A 21,961-nucleotide genomic window follows, 5' to 3' on the forward strand; every position below is an offset into this window, starting at 1 on the left:
GGGCACAGACTCTGAAGTCGCATTGCCTGTGTTTACAGCCGGCTCCACCTCCTACCAGCTGCATGCAGCTGCAGGAGCTACTTAACCTCCCTGTGCCTCAGTAGCCTCATGTGTAAAATGGGAATAATAATAATAATATCAGTACCAACACTAAAAGATTGTTGTGAGCAGTGGAGGAATTGATATCTATAAAGAATTTGGAAAGGTGCCCAGCACACAGGAGGGACTAGGTACGAGTGAACTCGGTATTATTGAATATGGCCAGCCCTGGTGCCTGTGATCAGCCCAGCACACTGACAAAAGGAGCAAGAAGAGAATCATAAGGTTTGTAATTAGAAGAGTCTGAAACAGGGGTTGGCAAATCATGACCTGCACCGGCCCTCCACCTGCTTTAGTGGATAAAGTTTTATTGGAACACAGCCACACTCGTTCCTTTACATACTGTCTCTGGCTGGTTTTGCTCCTCATAGTACAGGTGAGTGGATGGCACAGAGACCATCTGGCCTGCGAAGCCTAAAGTCATTCCTTTCTGATCCTTCCTAGAAAACATTTGCTGACCCACCCAGAAGATAGCTAGTCTAATTCCTTATCTTTGAAATCTTGGAGGTGATGGACCACCTCCAGGAATGGGGCGTTCTCTTCCTCCTGAGGCAGCCCAGGCATTTTTCAGATAACTCGAATGCTTGGAAGGTTCTTCCTCAAGTTGCTGTAGCCGATCTCCCTATAACTTAAAATCATAGAGCATTACAAGGTCCAGTCTCTCACAGGGAGAGCAGAGGCTCGCCCAGAGTACCCAGGACCAGGCAGTAGAGCCAGGATTTCAGCTCACTTCTTCGCGTGTTTTGTCTCTCCTGTTACACTAGAGATTCCTCACATCAGAGCTGAGTCTGGAAACCAGTCTGAGTCACTAAAAGAAAAAAAAAAAATCAAATTACCCTGATTCCCAAGACAGAGAGGTATGCAATATATTTGTGGAAAACTTTCACCCTCCAAACTATTTTACTTTTATAGTTTCCGCGGTCATAGGAGTAAAACGTCTATTGGTAAAACTAACCTCTCAAGAATGACTCATTTAAACAAAGAAAAGAAAAATGGGGATGCCTGGGTGGCTCAGCGATCCAGCATCTGCCCCAGGTCATGATCCCGGGGTCCTGGGATCGAGTCCCACGTCGGGCTCCCTGCGTGGAGCCTGCTTCTCCCTCTGCCTGTGTCTCTGCCTCTCTCTGTGTGTCTCTCATGAATAAATGAATAAATAAAATCTTTTAAAAAACAAATTTAAAAAATTTTAAAAACAAAATAAAATACATTTTCTAAAAAGGTAGAGAGGACAGATAAATGGAGTGATTAAGAGCTAAGGCTGAAGGGTCAGACGGACATGGCTTTCAACCCTGGCTCCATCACACAATAAGCAGGAGCCTGTGGGTAATTATCTTGCGTTGTCATCAGTACTTGGGGACCGCAGAGTGCCCATCTCACAGGATTAACGCCAGTTACGGAATTTATTTTTTTTCTTTTTAAAAAAATTGAATTTTTCAAATATTTTCAAATATTTTGAAAAATATTTGAATTCAGTTTGCCAACATAAAGTATAACACCCAGTGCTCAGCCCACCAGGTGCCCTCCTTAGCCGGTTAAAGAATTGAGCGCAGTCCGGATGCTACGCATCTGCTCAGTATTTGCTGTTAGGATGACCGAAGATGTACTCTCCAGCCCTCTCTCCCCTTCTTTCCCTTCTGCTTTTCTTCCCGTCCCCAAGTTGGCATAAAAATTATTTTCCGTTTCCTCGCCTCCAATTAGATATTGATTAGAGTATCTGATTGAGAATGAGCACTTAATAAAAGTAAATAAGTTCTGACATTTTATTTTTACTCTTGAATAAAAATGCTCACCATCCTCCTGAAAATGAGCCGTCACATTTTATTTAACAGCAGAAAAGATTTGTACATTTGGCCCTGCAGGAGCTGAGGAATCTATTTTCATTATAACAAACATTGATTTTGCATTAAAAAGTCTCATTATTTGAGATAATGACTGCTGGGCTCCTTAGTTATTCTTTTGGTTCCTAAATCATTAAAAGTCTAACATTTAAAGAGCAAGTGGGTCCACAGTGGCTCCCAAATTATCACCGAGGAGTTGTTCCCTCTGTGCCCAAGTCACGACGGACAAGATTCGAGCGCGGGCGGAGAGATGCTGGCCCGCACGTGGCCAACCCAGTTCCACGATGCCAAACTCCAAATCCGACAGGCTTTCTTTTTTTTTTTCTGTAAACAGAAAAATCTGTTTACAAAATAAAAAGAGAAACGAGGAAGAAGAAGAAAAGAAAAAAAAAAAAAAACAGTCCTCTGGTTTCCATGTTCACATTCAACGGGTTCTTCTTCGAACAAATCTTAATTCTAAAGGAGCTGGAGAGAAGGGAGAGTGGCTTGTCCCCGGGAGTGGGAGCTGGGTGGCACTTGGGGTGGCCACGCTGGTGGCAGAGGTACGTGAGAGGCCTACCTTCCACCAGCCGCAGGATAAATTATTGACTCCAGGACTATTCCCTAGCGGATGCTTTTCTGCAGTTTCACTCCCTGAGTCTGGGCATCTTCTGCTGCCTGAGACCCGGCCGGACAACTCATTGGCAACCCACGTGTGTCATAACTGAGTTTTGCAGAATTTCAACCACATGCACCGATTTGGATAATGTATTCTTTCAGAAGCCAGGGCTGAGATTTAAACAAAGCATAATCCTGCCTGCATATCAATTTCCCCAGGACTGTGAGGAGGGAAAGGAAAAAACCCAGAGCCACGATGCTTTCGGCAGCAGCATTTCCATTTGGGGCTTAGCAGTGGGGACGGGCCGAGCAGCATTCACAGTCTCCAGGTTCATTAACAGCAGCACAAGGAAGGAAGGAGGGGGAAGGGGGGGGCGAATCATAAAATATGAAAGGACTTCCCTGGAAATTGGCATCAATGTGATTTATTCAATCCAGACCCAAGCTCAACTATTTGAAAATAATTGAATAGTTGATACCCACTGCCACTTGCAAGTGATAGGAACATGGGCTGGGGGGCTGGGGGGCGGCCAAGGGGAGGTCCCGGGCAGATTTTGAGAGGTCCCACACTTCAGCCCTCCCCAGCCTTCTGGAAGAGGAGGAACTCTCCCCAGACCCCGCCCTTAACCACCAGTGACTTCTTCTGGAATGTTCCTTCTCATTCCATTCCCATCCCCCCTGCTCCCACAGATGCAGATTTCTGTGGAGTCACGGCCACTGACTGATACCCTACCAATCGTGTACGGCGTTGTGCTGTAAACATTTTCTTTTTGTAGAAATTATTGGGTTTTTACAAATTATATAAGCAATGCATGCCCATGGTAAGAAAGGAGAACAATTCAGGAATACATGATGTAAAAACAGAACATTGTCCCCCACGCATAGACACCCATCATCCTCTGAGATTGACACTATTAACCCCTTGCAGCACGTCCTTCTAGCTATCTTTCTAGATCTACAAACACACGCACGCACACATATACATGTACACTTTAAGACTTCTTTACAAGATATATATATATCTATCCTGTTTTGCAACTCTTTCGCTTAACAATGTTGTGTCCATATTTCCACGTCAGTACATACAGAGACCCGCTTCTATCTTTTTCACAACTATATCCATCCCATTGCTTATTTTACTCATCCCTCCATTGCCAGGCAATTAGGGTATTCCCAATGTTTACTGTGAGTCGTGCTACAGTGCCATCGTACATATATATTCATACATCTGTGCAAATGTTCCTGCAGAATTGATTCGCGGAAGCTAGCGTGCGGGATCTTAGCATGTGACCTAGAATGTTCTCCATGTTGCTCCAGGCATCTCAATCAGCACTTTTAATATCTGTGCAACCACCTTTTTTTTTTTAAGATATTATTTATTTATTCAAGAGAGAGAGAGAGAGGCAGAGACACAGGCAGAGGGAGAAACAGGCTCCATGCGGGGAGCCCGACGTGGGACTCGATCCCGGGACTCCAGGATCACGCCCTGAGCCAAAGGCAGATGCTTAACCACTGAGCCACCCAGGCGTCCCGTGCGACAACCTTTCAAATCCAACTTAGCCAACTCACACAGCAGCAAAAAAAATAAATTAATTAAATAAAATAAAATAAATAATTAAAAAATTAAAAATTGGGCAGCTCCGGTGGTGCAGTGGTTTAGTGCCTCCTGTAGCCTGGAGACCCAGGATTGAGTCCCATGTCCAGCTTCCTGTATGGGGCCCATTTCTCCCTCTACCTGTTTCTCTGCCTCTCTCTCTCTCTCTGTGTGTCTCTATGAATAAATAAACAAAATCTTTAAAAATAAAAATAAAATAAAAAAATAAAAAATCTGTTTAAAGCTATCCTGTCTGCAACTGTCTTCACGCAGAGAAACGAAAAAAAACTTGGGGGAGGAAAAAAGGCCCCACCCCGGGGCACCATCTGGGAAGAGCTGGTAAAGCCAAGACAGAGCGGAAATGTGCGTGGGATTTAGAGTTGCCCGGAGGATCTGGGAGAGAAGGGACGGTATGGGGGGTTCACGGAGGAGAGGAATGCCAGCGGTACAGCAGCGGACTTAGGGTCCCCTCACTTACGGAGGGCCTGGTAGTCAGTGGTACGCAGGCCGAGGAGGTTCAACTACCAGCTGATTTGTTTTCTGATTTCCTGGGTGTAAGTATTCCTACATTGGTGTGAGCTGGGTCCGGGGCACCACTAAGCACCCCACAATTAGCCCATAAACTGATGGAAAAAGTCTGCGCCCCGATCCCCCAACAGCCTTGGGCCAATGGAACTCTGGGGATAGAAGCAAACGGGCAGAGTCCCGCACTATGAAGCCACCAGGTGAGGAGGGTGGCACCGGGTCCATGGGTGGCCTGGGAAACCACCTGCAGTAGACTGAAAGGAAGGTTGTGAAGCACCCCCCGCGGAAACCGTGGGAATCCTTCCGGGACTTGGCTGTGGGAAGGCGGGGAGTTCCCCGGGTTCGCTGTGCAGGAGTGACTCCAGGAGGCTGAGGGCGTGGCGCCTGCTGGTGCCTCCCTGGGGTGACACCCGCTGCCTCAGCTAACACCGTGTGAACGTCTTCGGCGGGTGTCCGAGGCTCTGCACACCGCTCCTCACTCTTGTCCACCGTTACCCCCCTCCTTGCCCCACAGCCTCCGTTCCACTGCCCCACGCTCCTTTCCCAGCCCCACGCACGCTGCACCCCTGATTCGTCCCTCCCACCCAGGCTCATCACAGCCATATCCATCCCTCAAGGCCCGATTCGCATGCTTGCCCCACTACAAGCCTTCACAGGAGGGATGTGTCTCCTCCTTCTTCCCCAGAGCCCCACAACCTTTTATGTAAACTGCTTCCATAGCACGAACCCCCTGGTCTCTCCGCAGGCTGGTGGGCTCCCCGGAAGAGGAGGCTAGGACTTAACCTTAACCATCTCCTGGTCCTCGGCACAGCACAGGGGTCCCCCAATGGGAGCCCTGGGTCACCACCTAAAAAGCCCAGCAGACACTCTGAGCCCTGCTCCAGCCTCTGACAATGTGACAGTCACCCACAAGGTAAAAAAAAGAATTGTCCCCATGGTGCGAGTGGAGAAACTAACCTTGCTCTGGTTCCCAGTGAAGCAAGGGCTCAGGTCTTCCGACTGCATGCCCGGCCACCCTTATACTCATTCACACTGCCAGGCGGAGAGGCCTCTGCAAGCTGATCTGTGCAGGTGCCTCCCCCTGGGGCCTCGGAGCCCCAGGATCTGCAGACTGGTTTCAAGGAGACCTCAGGTCCATGTGCACACAAAGATAGAAGGGAATCCATGCCTCTTTGCTGCTTTTCTTGTTTGCTTTTTGTTTTTTTGTTTGTATGTGCCTACGTGTGTGTTTGTGTTAGAAGAAGCGGTAGAGTCCATCCTCCAACAGGTGAAGACCTGAAACTCAGAGAGAGAGACAAGTACCGGGTCCAAGTCCCAGGGCAGGTGAGGCCTGTGTGCTGCGGCCGCCCAGCGAAGCGTGAACTACACTTCCCAGAATTCCTTTCCTCACGTGGTTCTGGGTGAGGAGCGGCCACCGGGGAAGGTAGGCCCTGCTACTCAGGTCCACTCAGGATGAGGCAGTGGCCCAGCTCACGCACTTGCTGTCTACCTTGTTGAACAACACCAGGCCCGTGTCAACTCCAGGCCCCACGGGGCTTCCCCCCTCGGGCTCCCTGACTCTGGGCCCGGCTGTGAGCAGCACCCTGGGAAGCAGGCCAGTTCTTCTGCAGATCACCCATGGCATCAGCCGGGAGGCTTGGGGGCAGCGGGACACCAGCCAGGTCCCAGGAAGAGGTGCATGTATATCTTAGCGTGTCGCCCCTGCGGGTCCCAAGCCACCCGTCCAGGTCTGACTCCGTCCTTGCTCTTCATGTGCCAGGCCCCCTGACCCGAGGCCTGGAGCGGACCCATGGGCACAGCCTGGGATCACGGCCCGCCGGCTCCCATGATCACAGAGGCCTCATCCCCAGCACGCAGCCCTCAATCGGCGCCTGGTGGGTCCCTCCTCTAGGGCTCCATATGATACCCTGAGCTCGCTGCAGGGCTGAGCACCCCAGGTCCTGGGCCCTGCTCCTGACTCCTTGCCACTCTCAGAAGCCAGAGAGACTGCCTGAGCCTCGGCCGCAGGCCCTGAGATCACTGCCTCCATCCACGCAGCCGGGAGACTTAGAGCTGTTCCCCCAGGCTGCTGGCTGAGGGAAAATCCTGAGTGTAACCCGTCCCCCAGACCATCAATATCATCACTGCCAGGCTCCAGGGACACGTACTCCTCCCTAGTGTCCTCACGGAGCCCTCAGAGGATACAGGGACAGACGTCTTGCCTTGGCCCCACATCCTCCCCCCAGCAGGCCTGGCCCTTTGAAGACTATTTATTTCTCCTAGTCCCCAGACCCATAACCTCAGAGCTGCCTCAGATGCCTCCTGTCCCCAAGGCTCTATTAATCAGACAGTAAAGATGTCACACTACCGACTTGGGCCATTGCCCAAGCAAGCCCTGGGCCGGCCCTGCCTCCCGCACGCTGAGCTGGGACTTATTACCGCTCACCATGTCCAGGACTCCCGCCATCTGTGTCAGGACAGGATTTCTGCTCGCTGTGGCACCAAACAAGGGACTTAAGGATCACTCACCCTGTCCTAGCCTCTTCAGCCCCTTCCTTCCTCTAGAAGGTCCCAGGTAGCCCAGGGGACTCTCCTTTCTGGGCAGCTAATTTTGAGAGAGAAAAGTCATAATGAGGGCAGCTGGGTGGCTCAGTGGGTTAAGCATCAGACTTCGGCTCTGGTCATGATCCCAGGGTCCTGGGATGGAGCCCCGCATCGGGCTCCCTGCTCAGCGGGGAGTCTGCTTCTCCCTCTACCCCTCCCCTGCTCATGCACCAGCGCGCACACGCGCTCTCTCTCTCTCAATAAAGTGATGGAGACGGACAGACCTGGATTCAAGGGTCTCCACTGCCACTCGCTGGCCGTGTGACCTAGGGAAAGTCACGTAACTTCTCTGAGCCTTAGGTGCCTGGCCCATAAAATCAGGATAGCAACCTCGTGGAATCGTGAGGATTAAATGAGGTGCCGTACGGAAGGCACGTAGTCCTGACCGGCACATTACCATGTACTCCGTAGGTGTGAGTCATTATTATTACAACTATCACTATTGCTTTTACCCTCGCAGGTGCTAAACACTCCAGAAGGATGGGAACTGTGTCTGACTTGTTCTCTCCACCACCTGGAAGTGCCGAGCCCAACCAAGCACTCAACACCGATCGGTTGGACAAATGAAAAATAAATGCACGTGTGTTGGTTTGGCACAGGGGCCTGTCACGGACAAAGCGCCTCGGGCGACAGGACGCTTGGAGGCTCCGCCAGGTAAGGTTCTCCTAGAACCGCTTCCATCAAGTTTAGCCACCTGCGTCCTCTTTGAGGCATTTCTTGGACCGCCTGCTGGCTGCTGACCCACAGGCAGCCTGCCTCAGAACCTTCCCCGGGGGTAAGGACTTCCACGCAGGCCAGGGCACGGACCCTAACCCACAGTTAAGGCACTTGGGAGCCACCACCCAGCTCAACTTCACAGCGGAAAGCAGGCAGGGGCCAGGCCAACTAAAAAGCGGATCCTATTATGAGCTTCGACTTCACAGATGAGGAAACTGAGGCACAGAAGGAAGTGAGTAACCTGGGACGCCTGGGTGGCTCAGTAGTTGAGCGCCTGCCTTTGGCTCAGGGCGTGATCCTGGAGTCCCCGGATTGAGTCCCGTGTCGGGCTCCTTGCGTGGAGCCTGCTTCTCCCTCTGCCTCTCTGCCTCTCTATCTCTCATGAATGAATAAATAAATAAAACCAAAAAAAAAAAAAAAAAAAAAGGAAGCGAGTAGCCTGCCCAACATCCCGTGGCCAGAAAATGCTGAAAAGAGAATTCAAAATTAAAACTCCCCTCGTGCCTCCCCTGTGCTCTGCAGGGCAGATGGTAACATCCGCACACTCCGATAAGGAGGCTGAGGCTCGCAGGGGGCTAATAACTTGCCCAGAGCCGCAGAGCCAGCTAGTATAGGAACTCACATCTCCTATGGGCGTCAGGTTCTAAAACGGGTGCATGGGGCACCCGGGTGGCTGAGCGTCTGCCTTTGGCTCAGGTCATGATCCTGGGATCCCGGGATCGAGTCCCGCATCGGGATCCCCGCAGGGAGCTTGCTTCTCCCTCTGCCTGTGTCTCTGCCTCTGTGTGTGTGTGTCTCTCCTGAATAAATAAATAAAATCTCTTTAAACTTTTTTTTAAAAAAACAGGTGCAAAGGCAAAGGCAGCGGACCTAAGCTGTCCTTGCGATCTCTTCGATTGTCCACATACCTTCCCTTTCGTACATCCTGGTACGTCCCAGCTACACGCGCTCAAGTGTGAGAAGTGATGAGCTAGACTGAAGGAGGGAGGACCAGGAGGAAAGTTTGTGTGAAGGTGCCGGGCCCTCAGACCATGCAGCTGTCCAGCCGGTTAGATGCACCTGCTGGCCGGGGGTCACCATTCAGTGGCACAGCAAAGAGCGCGGCCCAGGCCGGGAGGGCAGGAGCACCTGCCCTGCAAGGTGTGGCATCCCTCGTGGCTGGCAGGGAGGCCCCGGGCTCGAGGGCCAGGCCGGGCGTCAGGATTGATGTCACCCCCTCCCTGCCAGGCGTGTGCCCGCTGCTCCGGATGCGGGCAGGGAGGCGGCCGGGCGCTAATTTACACTTGTTTAACTACAGCTGCCGCCCTCCTGCCATGTGTCTCTCCACCATTTATTGCGCTTTCCAAAGCCCTGCCCAGCACTCAGGGGCATTTCCTGCCTGCGCTAATGGAAGAGAATAGACGCATTATATGTGAATAATGGATTATGATGATACAATTTGGGTCTCTTAGCTCTCACCGAGCCTAGGCTGGCCTTGCATTATTGATAACTTACACACACCTTCCCGAGCGTGTTTATGTAAATATTTAATAGGGAAAGCAAGTTAACCCCTTGGTTTCAGCCACTTCCAGAGCTTTGGCATTAAAGGCTATGAGGGCAGCTAGGGGACCTCCCCCCCCACCCCCGGCAGGAGGAGATGATGAGCCAGACCCCTTTTAGAAAAGCTGGAAAGTTCCCTAGGTGTTCCCTCGGTCACAAGAAGTCTGTGGCCTCAAGCATGGTTGGGCTTTGCAAGACCCGAGATAGAAGAGTAGGTCTGCTTCGCCCTGGAAGACCTGCTTGGGGTCAGGAAGACAAGTGGCACGACAGGGACGTAGCGGGGACAGGCTCAGGTTGCGGGAATGCAGCAGTGGGAGTCTCCCCACTGAACAAATAGGTCTGGTGCTTCCCGTTTCACGAGGCTGACTGCCGGTTTCTCACACAGCTTCACACTCCACTTCCTGTTGGGAGACAAGGCTTCAGGGCTTGCTGGGGCTTCAGCCTGGAGTCTGTGTCCACAGGCTGGACAGAGAGCTACTCAATCTTCCCATGCTCCGGCTGTCACCTCTGTAAAATGGGGAAGTAACGGACTTATCTCAAAGGTACTTGTTGGTTTTGCTGTAAGAATCCGATGAGACAGCGTATCTGAAGGGGCTTGTACAGCGCCCAGCCCACAGCAAGGCCCCGCTACTGCCTTATGGTTCTAGAGCAGCAATTTGTAGATGCATGTTTTTCATGTGGGTCTTAAAATAAACGCCACGGTGTACCTTAATTGGACAGTGTTTCTTAGTAAATAGTTGTGCCTCTTAAACTTTGTTTGAAGGGAATCGTTCTGGCTGCCTGTGGAGCACAGAACACAGGGCGGCAACTTCCGGAGCTTGGACACCTATTCGGACCTTGTTGGGAACATTGAGGCAAGACGAGAGGGCACCTTGCCTTAGGGTCGGAGCAGAGGAGGTGGAGAGAGGGGGTCGTTGGCTTCTCACCTGCACCTGGTGCACCTGCATAATGCACCTGCATAATGGGAGCAGCGGTGAACGGAGGCAGAGAGGGAAGCAGAGCCAATGAAGGAGGCAGAGGAACGACCTGTGGGCTAGCAGGAAAAGTCTTGTGTTGAAATGTCAGCGTATTGGAGTTGTCGCAAGCAATTATAATAAAATATCTACCATTAACTGAGCACGTACTCTGTGTTAGACTTGCACGTATGGTTTCTCCCTTGATACTGAGATTTAGGAAATCTCACCCCCCGTTTTGTGCAAGAAGAAACTGAGGACGGAAAAGTTTAAGCTGAACAGGACTTCATGGCTAGCGATGGCACAGCAGGAAAAATCCCAAGCTTTGGCTTACAACTATTGTTTATGGACCATCGACCAAGCTTAGGTGCATTTATAGACATTATTTTATTGAATATCCCTAACATCCATGTGCTGCAAAGTAGAGGTGATTTCCACTTATTTTACAGATGTGGAGACAGAGGCTTAGAGCCTCATTCAGTGACCTACGCAAAACTACCCACAGAAGAAATGGCTGCTGGGGATTTGGATCCTGATCTCCTGCCTTCCTCTAGACATTTGGGATCCCCCCTCCCCCAAGTCTGCATTTGGAAAACGGAAATGGGTTGAGGGGTTAACTTTGGCTTCTCAGCTTAGAGTCTTAGACTCTTTCCAGGGACCAGATGTCAGGCTGGTGCCACAGGGCCCTCTGCTGAGTCCTCGGCTGGGCGCAGGGAGGGAGGGGCCTTCGTTACCAGAACCCAGCCTGGGTGCTCCCAGGAAGTCTCCTTCCTCCCTGCCTGCCCAGCATCTGCCCTCTGCCAGCCCCTGCCTGGCTGCCAGATGTGCCAGCTGTGGCTCCTCTCCATGGAGAGCCTCCTTTATTAATTAACGTGGACGCCAAGGGGGCAACTTCTCAGGCCCAGCCTCGGAGCAGATCTTGGCACATTTTTCAGACTTTGTTTAATAATTTATCATCTTTTAATCATAAAAATAATTAGCACAAGAGTGATAATCTGCACTCTGCCGAGAGCAGACTAGAGGAGGAGTCTTCCGACCACGCCGGAGCCCAGAGAGCGGAGCCTCGGCAGAGGGGAGAGGGACAGGCTGGCTCAGAGCCCGTCGTCCACTCAAGAGCTGGCCTCTGAGCATCGGGGTGTCAAAGATGCCCCCTGGCTTCGGGAGGAACTCGGGGACCCATGTTGCTTTCCTGAGAATCGGAGGCTCCTGCTCCTGTCTGGCCTGCCTTCCTGGCTAACCTTCTGGGAAATGCCTTCCTTCTCCTCTCCGGTCTTCCTGGATTTTTCCATCTGTAAAATGGGAATTAGATCAGCTGATCCCTTTCGTTCAAGATGCTATGATCCAACAAGGCAGCAAACATAGAAGCCGTTAAAAGAGTAAGCTCGAGAGTCCATGAGAGCCGTGGAGCTCTCTCTGGTTCCCTCAGACACAGGTGTGCTGTCCCTCCTCCGCACCCATGGAGCTGCCCACGGAGCCCGGGAACGGGCACGAGCCGTGTGGTCCAGCCCAAATCCCTCCCCGTCTCTGAGTTTACCCAGGTGCAATGTGGTAGTTGGGTGGTGATCATCCACGTCCCACCGGCCTCCCGGGGCAGATCCATGCGAGGGTGGGACCGGATGACTGACCCCATTCGGCCCTGGGTTTAGCCCCCACTCCCCGCCCAGCCTGCTGGTCCTGGCAGCAGAACAAGGACACCCTCGTCCTTCGTGCCCAATCCCCCCGCAAGAGTGAATGAATAAACCAAGTGCTCTGCTCACCCCTGGGACCCATTCTGGGGGTTGTTCGACCCGTACTGGCTGACACATCCTTCCCCAGGGTGACAGCAGTCTGGTGGCTCTGGAAAAGACCATGGCCATGCACGAAGGCAGTGCTGCCTCTCCTTGTGGGACTCTACACATGCCGTTCAGCCTCCAAGCGCATCAGTGTGTTCATTTGCAAAACGGGCACCCTGTCCGGAGTTTGAGGCGCCCACAAGCAGATCCCGAGGCAGGAGTTCGAGAGCAAGCTATTTATTCCGGAAGAGATCCAGAAGCTCGAGCAGGGGGTCCAGGGATGATGCAGAGAAGGGGAGGTGGCCGTCAGAGATCGGTCAGCAAGCAGGGGACCCCTGGGAGCCACCAAGGGCTCGGTCCTGCTGGAGACTTCTCGGGTGTCAGCAAACTGGAGCCCGCCTGCTGTTTTCATAACTAGAACTTCTAGTTGAAGCCTTAGAGCCCGGCCCATTTGTTTACGTGTTGTCGGCAACTGCTTTTTGGCCACGACAGTTGACTAGTTGTCGCAGAGACCATGTGGCCCTCAAAACCCTAAATAATTACTCTCTGGTCCTTTGCAGAAAAGGTTTGCCAACCCCTGGGCCAGGACATAGTACAGAGCTTGCCTCATGGCTGCCTTCTTGAAGGAGAGGAAGGTGAGTTCTTTATCCACAGAGAGCAGCCCCTTGTGACTGCTCCTGGGATCCTCAAAAGCCACCCCGTCCCCGGTCCCGTCCGACACACGCACACAGTTCTGGGGCAGCACGTTCCTGCAGCCACAGGGACCCCTCCGGCAGAGCCCAGGCTGAGGGGCGACCAAGGCCAAGCACCTAGAGCGTCTGACCCCAACATCTCACTGAGCTGTGACCGGAACTAGGCTCAAGGACACTTGGAGTGCCAAGAACAGGGAACGTCCCCCGATATTAGGTGACTTTGATCATCACTACCAGTCCCCAACCAAAGCCTTTCCTGGCTCATCCCAAAAGGATCAGCCTTTTCCTGCTCCCTGGGCCTTTGCCCGCCTCTCTTGCTGGGGCGCTGCTAGTCTCTGAGCCCACGGGCACGCTGGTCCTGCGGGGAGAATTCTGACCGTCCGGTCAAAGCTCCACCTGCACTGAGCCCTTGCCAGCTCTGACTCAGGAAACTGCCTTTGCTGCTTCTTCCCCGAGGTCCCCTGTGCCTCCCCCCTCCTCAGACTCCCCAGAGGCCAGGCCCTTGGACTCTATCTTCAGGTCTGGGTCTGGGATCAGCACTGGGTGGGGGATCAGGGCCTAGCCCGGATTCGGGTTCAGGATTCAGTCAAGCAAATCCTGGGGTCAGCGGCGTGGCCGCGCAGGGCCGAGGTCCGGGGGTCTGTGTCACCGTGGGGCCCAGCATAGCCATGTGGCTTGTCTCACAATCCAGCCCAGGCCTCGGTACCTGCCGCCCTGACTTAGCACCAGCACCCTGGCCACCTCCAGGGGCCACCAGCCCATCCCTCCCCACTGGGGCGCCTGCATTCCTGTTCATGTGTACACCCTCCTGCCCAGGCGGCGAGGATCCCCAGGTCCATCTGTCTGCTGAGCTGTCGTGGGAACCGAGCTCAGCAAATGGGCCCGAGCCTGTCTCCCTCCGGAGCCTGCCTCCAGACTGTTGGCGTTCACGGCTCTGCCTCGCAGCCTCCGAGCTGGGCGCACGCTGCCGAGTCCAAACGCCGTCCACTGCTCAGTTCCAGCCAGCCACCAAGCACTCCCCAGATGGGCAGGGACCGCACCATGCCTGCCTGCCTCCTGCCTCAGGCACTGCTCGCTCCCTGCCAGGGGCCCAAGGGAGGTGCCCACTCCCCAGACGCACAGCCCTGGGGGCCAGGCAGGGCCGGGGAAGGGCAGGGAACCCCCAGCTCCAGGGCCCTGAGCATCAACCAACCAGGGATCTCCTCCAGTTCCGACCCTGGCCTGCTGAGACCTGGCTTTTTCTCCCACCAGGTGCCCATTAGCCTTCATCCTCTGACCACGGACCTGCCCAGGGGACTTGGGGGACCCCAGGCGAGTCACGGTCGATATGCTTCCCCAGGGAATCTGAGAAGCTCCAGGAAACATGGAGTTGCAGAATTAATAGACCAGAGTTGGAATCTCAGCAGTGCCATCCCAAGATGTGCAAACTTAAAGAAGTTAGTCTGTGCCTCGGTTTCCTTGCTCATAAATGGGCATAATAACCCCTAGCTTATAGGCTGCATGAGGGTTAATAAAAAGTGTAAAGACCCTGGCATAGGAAAGGAGCCCATGGGGACACCTGCCTTATGGGCCCACGCAGCCCCCTGGCCTGTCCTAGCCAGAGCACCCCCTTCCTATGTTGAGCCAGTCCTTGTCTGGTGGGGCGCCCTTCCTAGCACCTGACCCCCATGGCCAGAGAGTGGGCACAAGCTGTCTCACAGGTAAAAGCAGAGAGAAGCCAAGAGAATGAGTAGAATGAGTGAATGGCAACCCTACTGACATCACAGAACCTCTGGCATCCCTGCGCCAGACCCCACCCTGAGCCAGCAAATGCCCTTTAGCTGAAGCTGCTGGACTTGGGCTTCTGTCCCTAGATACAAGGTTCAGAAATAGAGTAAGTGCATGTTGCGGTCAAGAGCCTTGACCTGAAGCCAAACTCCTGGGGTTCAAATCCCAGCTCGGTTGCATCTCAGTGGTACCTACACCTCAGGTTGCTCCCCTACCCTATGGCGCGTCCGTGTTCTCATCCCTAAAATGGGGATGATACAGGTACCCACCTCAGGGCTGGTGTGACAATTCAATTAGCCCACGGACGTAAAACACTTAGAACAATTCCTGGCACGTGGCAAACACCGTAAGTCCTTGCGAGGATGTCATTAATGCCCTGCCCTGCCCTTCTCTTCCCCAATCCGGAGGACAGAGTAAATACTCAACAAATATTGAGTCTCTACTCTGTGTTCTACTCTGCGACGCACTGAGGAATGCACCTGCTGTGCTCTGTCCCCGGGGGATCACGCCCAGTGAGGGCGGGTGGCCTGCTGCTCAGGCTCTAAGAACCCACCCGTCGCCCCTGAACCTGACATCCCCAGCTCTCACCCAGGACTCCAGAAAACACAGGTCTGTGAACGTGTCAAGGAGGTAACGCCAAGACCTAGGGGATAGGGCCGGTGGGCTGCGGGGATAAGTGGTAGAAGAATCTTGGGTGGACCCCAAAGACAGAAAATGACATTGTCACCAAGATGGAATCAGAAAGAGAGGAGGAAGGAGGGAAACTAATAAGAATCTTGAGTGCCTACGATCAAGCACCCCAACCGAGGCTGTGTCAAGAGAGGGGACTGATGGAGATGTGGCTGGGTGGACAGGAGACCGGGGTCAGGCAGCCAGGGCCTTTCTGGAGAGCCCAGACGTCCCAGCCTAAGCCATCCAGGAGGCAGCTGGGCTCAGCCCGGGGGATGCGGACAGATTGGGCTGGCGGGTTGAGGACACCCTGGAAGCGTCAGGGTCTGTGCACCCCGCCAACTCAGAACGGGCACCGGTCCCCACTTTTGGTTAATTCACCTTTGCCACGTGGCTTTGTGGTGATAACAGTCACTGACGGCTGACGTTTGAGGTGTAGGGAGAGGCCATAGGGCATGATGCTGAAGGGTGAGGGCTCTGCGCTCCGACCACCTGGCTTGACCTCAGGTCCACTAGGCAGGGGTGGGTTCCATCTTGAATAAAGCATTAGGCCTGTGTGCCTCAGTTTCCTCATCAGTAAAAGGAAAATGATGAAGTAATAGCTCCCACCCCCTGGAATGCAGAGAATTACTGGAGTTATTACGCGGAAAGTCCTGGGACGGCACCTGGCCCGTGGACAGCGCTCCACGAAGGTGTGTTACTGATGGTTGAGCGCTTGCTACAACCACTCAGCGCGTCATTTGCATCACGTACCTTAATCCTCACAATAACCTGGGAGGCAGGTGCTTTAATAGCCTCATTTTGCTAATGAGAGGACTGAGGCACAGTGCAAGCAATTTTGCCTGAATTCCCATGGCTCCTAAGGGGCTGAGCAGGAATTCTGGGAGGAATCCCACAGTTGAAACTCCCACTCAGGGGGGTCAAAAGCACTAATGGGACCACCCAGAGAACAAGGAATCAGACTGGGTGGATACAGGGCACCCATGGGGGGTGGGGTGGTGAGGTGCAGCTCTCATGCCCCATCTAGAGGGAGCGGCCCACTCAGCTCCCCTCAGGGACTCAAAGGCTAGAGTGGCAGCCTTGCCCCAAGTCCCCTGGCAACAAACCTGGAGCCAACCAACCTCAGGGAGACCAGAGAGGCCCACTTTCTGTGCCCAGGACCTGTGGCCAGGGTCACAGCGTGAGCCCCCGGGCCACCACTAGTCTTCGTGACACCTGACACCTCATAATGCTCCTTGCTCCTGCTCTGCTCTCCCACCCGGGCCCCAGACTGGTGGTGTTGACCAACCAGAGAAGCTTCTCCAGGCATCCTCCGCCTCCTGCCTGAAAGGAAACCAGGCTGTCTCTTGAGGACACCTCTTCTTCCCTCGCGACTGACTCCCTCCAGAGGTTGCCGGTTGCACTCTCATACCCCGGGTCTAGGACAGGGTCCTATCTTGCTCTAGGTCCTATCCTCGTGTGTCCATCCTGCTCTCCAATGCTAGTCAAGGCTACTGCTCCTCTTCTCGTATTTAAAAACCACATCTTGGGGCACCTGGGTGGCTCAGTGCTGGAGCTCTCCTCTGCCTGTGTCTCTGCCTCTCTCTCTCTCTGTGTCTCTCATCAAGAAATAAATAAAAATTAAATTAAATTTAAAAACACGCCTCTTGGAGGACCACCTTCTCCCTTCACCTTATATTGACTGATGCATCGCCGCCGACGTCCTGACCAGCCTCCACAGGCACCGGAGACTTTGATACCTAGCTCAAGTCTCCCTACTCTAAGCTGTGCCTTTATCTTGGGTGAATACAACAGCCGCAGGAAATACCCACCCAACACCCAGGCTTGCTCAGGGCCTTGATCTCCTTTCCAATGACATTTCCTCCCACTTCCCCCAGCCGCTCATTCCCACGCCTTCCCACCAGCCTTGCCATTACCTCAACGGTTCTCCCACCAGCACCACTAACTCAAGCATCCCATTCTCTGACTAGACCCTCCCCTCTCCTTTGCGCCCTTCATCACGATCCTTCTCCAGCTTCATCCAGCCTCCGACCTCTTTAGCTTTCTCCCAGTCCGCCAGCCCTCTCTTTCTTCACTTCCCCCATGCTCCAGCAGAGATACCATCCTTTTACTGACTCTCCCAGTACCCCAAACTCGCTTCCCCACCGTCTTTTCTCTACCTGTCAATCAAAATGCCAAGTTTCAGGTGGACCCCAAACCACTGCTCTCACTGGGCTGCCCACAAACCTACAAAGGCATGGTCACCAGCTTTCCGTGACTCTTCAGCTTATCTCCATCAGCTTCCTCTTCTGCTCTTCATGACTGTATCAAACTTTCCCTGATCTCCTCAAACCTTTGTGATGCTTTACTCCTCCCTCCCTTCCCTCCCTCTTTACAGAGGAAATGGAGACCCTCCCCAAGGAATTCCACCAACAAACCTATCTCCATCAGTCCCCCTTCTCCCCAGTCCTGTGTTAGAAGGGGCCTTCCTCCTAGCTCTCCCTGTGTTCTGGAACCCATTCTCTCCCACCTTCTCAGGAGCCTGCCTTATCCATGATTTCTTCTCTCTCTTCTGTACCCATCACTTCCTCTTAAGAGTATGTTCTCCACACATTTAAAATTTAAATCTCCCCATCTAAACATGAACTCTCTATTGGCTACACGTCCCCCTCTGGTTACAGATCTCTCTCTCTCTCTCTCTCTCTGTCTCTCCCCTCTCCTCTCCTCTCCTTCACAGAAACTGCTTAAAAGAGTTTTCTTTAAGTAATTCCTTTGATATAAGTTAATGGTTAGGAGTATGGGTTGAAATTCCAGCTCCATCCCTTTCCTGCTGTGTGACCTCAGGCAAATTGCCTAACCTCTCTAACCCCAGTTACCTCATCTGTAACATGGAAATGAATGTACCCACTTCAAAATGTTGATGAGGACGAAATGTGTTCATACACATAGAGTGCTCAGAAGAATACCTACCCATAGTGGACACCCATGGTAGGTATTCACTTCCTATTCACCACCATTCACTATTAGTATTTGCTGTTTGCTCACCTCCTGCTCATCCCTCCACCTGATGGTCTGATGTCTCTGCTCCTTCACTCCACCCCCAACAGTTCTGTCCAAAGAAACTAATGACCTCTTTGTCTCTAAATCCAAAGGGCACCTTCCAGCCTTCACCTTCCTTGACCTCTCAATAAGCTGGCATCCTTTCCTACTTGAAACCTTCTTTTTCTTCCACCTCTCAGAGAATTCTTTTCCCATTTCCTTTGAAGTTTCTTCTTCCTGTCCCAGACGCAGGCTTGGATGACATTGCCATGGGTCACTCATTACCCCCATGAACTTGTGTTTCCCCAGTTTATTCCTCCAATCCAAGGCTCTCCCCTGACCTTCTAGTCCATGAATTATTCCACATTTCCACTTCGATTTCTCAACCACCCTGAAATCCAATAAATAAGCAAAATAAACTTGTGGTCCTCTGCTCACCCCATTCCACCACAGCCAACCCAGTCCTCTTTCAAATGTCACCACCATCTATGCAGCTTTGCAAGCCAGAAACTTGGCAGCCATCCTTCCTCCTCCTCTCTTCTCCATCCCCACCAGTCACTCTCCACGTGTATATCACCTCCTAAACAGCCGTCACCACCTCCACTGCCTTCTCTCTAATCCAAGCAACCCTCGTGGTTTTTCAATACTTGCTTATCAACTGGTCTCCACACTGGACCCCTCTACCAACTCCAATTTTCATACAGCACAGAGAGTGGTCTTCTCAAAAGACAAATCGTATTTCTCTCCACCTCTGAGCCCTGATATCTTCCATGTTGACTTTTTCTTGGGCGCCAGTTGGTAACAGAGTGGCTGCCACAGCTCCAAGCCGCACATCCTCTGCCTTTCAGTTCACTTGTCTCTTATCCAGAACTCCTTGCAAAGCTCCATAGCATCTCAATAGCTCTAATCTGACCACTTTCCTATCCTGAAACCCAACTATGCTATCCAGGGAGGATGCAACGTCATGAGTGGCTTATCGTGGGTTATGTGCCCACTCTTGGAGTTGAGGAATAGGCCCCAAATAAACCACACGTGCTTTAAGAAGTTGAGGAAGGGGGGCTCTCCAAATGGCTGTTTCTACGGGCAGAACCAATGGCTGCAGTAACAGACAGTGTCCGCTGTAGTCACCAGTACAAACATCAGTCGTGGTGTATCAGTATTTCCCAGAGTGTGTTCAGTTGAATATTAACTTCTCAATATCCTCTGGGATAAGGGCTAGGGGAGAAAAGATATTCATGGGTAAATAAGGTTGGGAAAAATTGAATTCTATCCCTGCTGGCTTTAGAGATGCACTGTGCACGTTAGCATATTAAGGGTACGGAAATCTCCTACAGCCAAGGAACCACTCTGGCTTTCCTTTACCCAGGCTTTCCGAAATATATTTGGGTGCGCACCTCTTTCCCCCACACTATACTATAAAATTAACTTCGAAAAACCTCACTGCATTGAGTTCCTTTGTCTGCTCTTAGAGTTTTTCTCTCTTCCCTCACTTTCAGCTGTGATTGCCTGCTGCTTTTGGCGCTTTTGCTTCTAGAATCCACTCTGCACCTGTTCATTCTGCTTCTAAATCCTCTACGGGCTGAACAAACAATAAGAGGCACCATCAAGACTACTGGTAAAGTAAGAGAAAGGAGCTCCAAGCAAGGTTCTGGTACATCTTCCTGTGGATAACGTGCGTTTTGTCTTTGTGGTCCTGATTATTTTAGCCGTTGAGTTTTGACTATGTTCGGGGAAGATGGGCTGCCTCAGAGCTGAGTTCTAGATCCAAGACCGCTATTCTACACTGGCCACTCTTTGTAATACAGTGGCAGGACCCAAGCCAGGAGAATGTTGCAGGGCAGGGAGACAGCAGAGCAACCTGAATACCTACCATGGAACACGCAGCTGGTGGCCAGAACAGAACAGGATCCCCAGGCAGGGGACCTGCCTCGAAATGCTGAAAATGCAATAGCAAGCCCAGTTTCAGGAGAGATTTAACTGGAAAAGGGACAGAGCAATCAACAGGAGGAACAATTGTAAGGCGGAGGCCAAGAGAGAGCCTGGAGCTCTGTGTGTGCGTGTGCGTGTGTGTGTGGTGTGCACAACTACACAAGCACGTATGTGCACACAGGAAAGGTGCCTTTGGAGGAGCACATGGGCACATAGGGGGAGGTCTGTGTGCATGTAAGAGAGGCAGAAAGAGACTTGGCCCAGCCTGCCTGGAGGAAGGGCACGCCGATAAACCCAAGGCGTCGAGCCGCAGTGCTGGCGTTTCCTGAATCCCCAATCAGGAGCCGTGGCCCTCTCTGTGGTCTGACATGTGGCTTTCTCCCCGGTCTGTCTTGCGATCCTACTCACGATCTGATACATAATCGGACCCCCGGACCGGCCTGTGGTCTGACTTGTGGTCTGCCGCCGCGGCCTGTCACACCTGCACCACGACATCGACTGTCCAAAATCGGGCCTGCCGCGGGACACACGGGTGGCGGGGCTGGGAGGCGCAGTCCTCCCGCAGCCCGTCCAGGCCCCCTTTCGGGAGAGAGGCATCGACGGCCCCCGTGAGTTATGACTTTTATTATGCAGAAAACAGGCACATTAACTTCAGGTCCTTTGAAAAATGTGGTCCTGTAATCAGAGGCTGTGTCTGTCCTGATGCACAGTGGCACCGGGCCAGAGGAGTGCAGGCATGAAATAAACATTTGGAAAGACAACTGCATTTGCAGATCTAAGAATTGAGTTATATTCATTTCTGACAGCTTCCTGAATCACAGCCCACGTCTCCGCCCGGCAAAACTGGGACCTGGCCCTTTAACTAGACTCCATTTCACATAATTAAAGACTCACAAAATTAAATGGCCTGCATGGAAAGTGGCTTTCAGTGGACTAAATGCCGGGAGCAATCTCCTCGCCAGAGTGGAAAAGTGACACTAGCTTGCAGATCAATATCATCTCTGTTATTAATATCAAAAGCACATTACTTTGTTTTTGCCTGGCTCCCCTCCAAGCCTCCGGCCCTGCCGCGGAGCAGCCATTTGCTCGGGCCATAATTTACTTTGGTGAGTTTTTAAGGTATTGTTTTGTCAGGACCAATCACCGTGACGTTATAAATGGCTGGGAGGACTTGCGCTCCCCCTCAGTGGCATATGCAGCGAAATTAATTTTTAAAAGTTTCACGTCAATTACTCCTGTCCTTGAGTTATGCAAGGGGACAAAGGAGCAGAGACGTAAGGACGTGAGTGATCTCAAGCAGATGAGGTAACGACACACAGAAGCCGGGGCTGCAGACCAGAGCAGACATTACACTATCTTTAATTGATGCATTGAATTAAACAATGCTAAAGCCAAATAAATATTGACCACTTAGCAAAAGAACCATTGATTTTTATGATGGACAACAATGCCATGCTCCACTTTGCCGGTTGAGGGTCTCGAGCTGGGGTCCCGTCGGTTCCCTAAGAGCCACTTGGCTGGGCTACCCAGCAAGGAAGGGATGCTTTGGCCCTGGGGTGGGACGTCGGGTACAAATGCTGTCGCTTCTTCTTGCTTCGTCTGACTTATGTTCCCTCGCTCGGGTCTACGCAGGTCACCCTTCTGTGGCTTGCTCCAAGGAGCCCCCAGG

The 21,961-nt window shown here is 52.5% G+C and overlaps 1 long non-coding RNA gene across 1 annotated transcript; it reads left to right on the forward strand.

Annotated features, from left to right (window-relative positions):
- Window positions 1-7,620: 7,620 nt before the first annotated feature.
- LOC112642229 (uncharacterized) lies at window positions 7,621-21,654 on the forward strand. The gene is made up of 3 exons (XR_003125100.3): window positions 7,621-7,890; window positions 12,778-12,852; window positions 19,860-21,654. It is a non-coding gene; the product is annotated as an uncharacterized LOC112642229 (long non-coding RNA).
- The last annotated feature ends 307 nt before the right edge of the window (window positions 21,655-21,961 follow it).

This window comes from Canis lupus, chromosome 15 (assembly GCF_003254725.2).
Source record: "Canis lupus dingo isolate Sandy chromosome 15, ASM325472v2, whole genome shotgun sequence".
In the NCBI taxonomy this organism is placed as follows: Eukaryota; Metazoa; Chordata; class Mammalia; order Carnivora; family Canidae; genus Canis; species Canis lupus.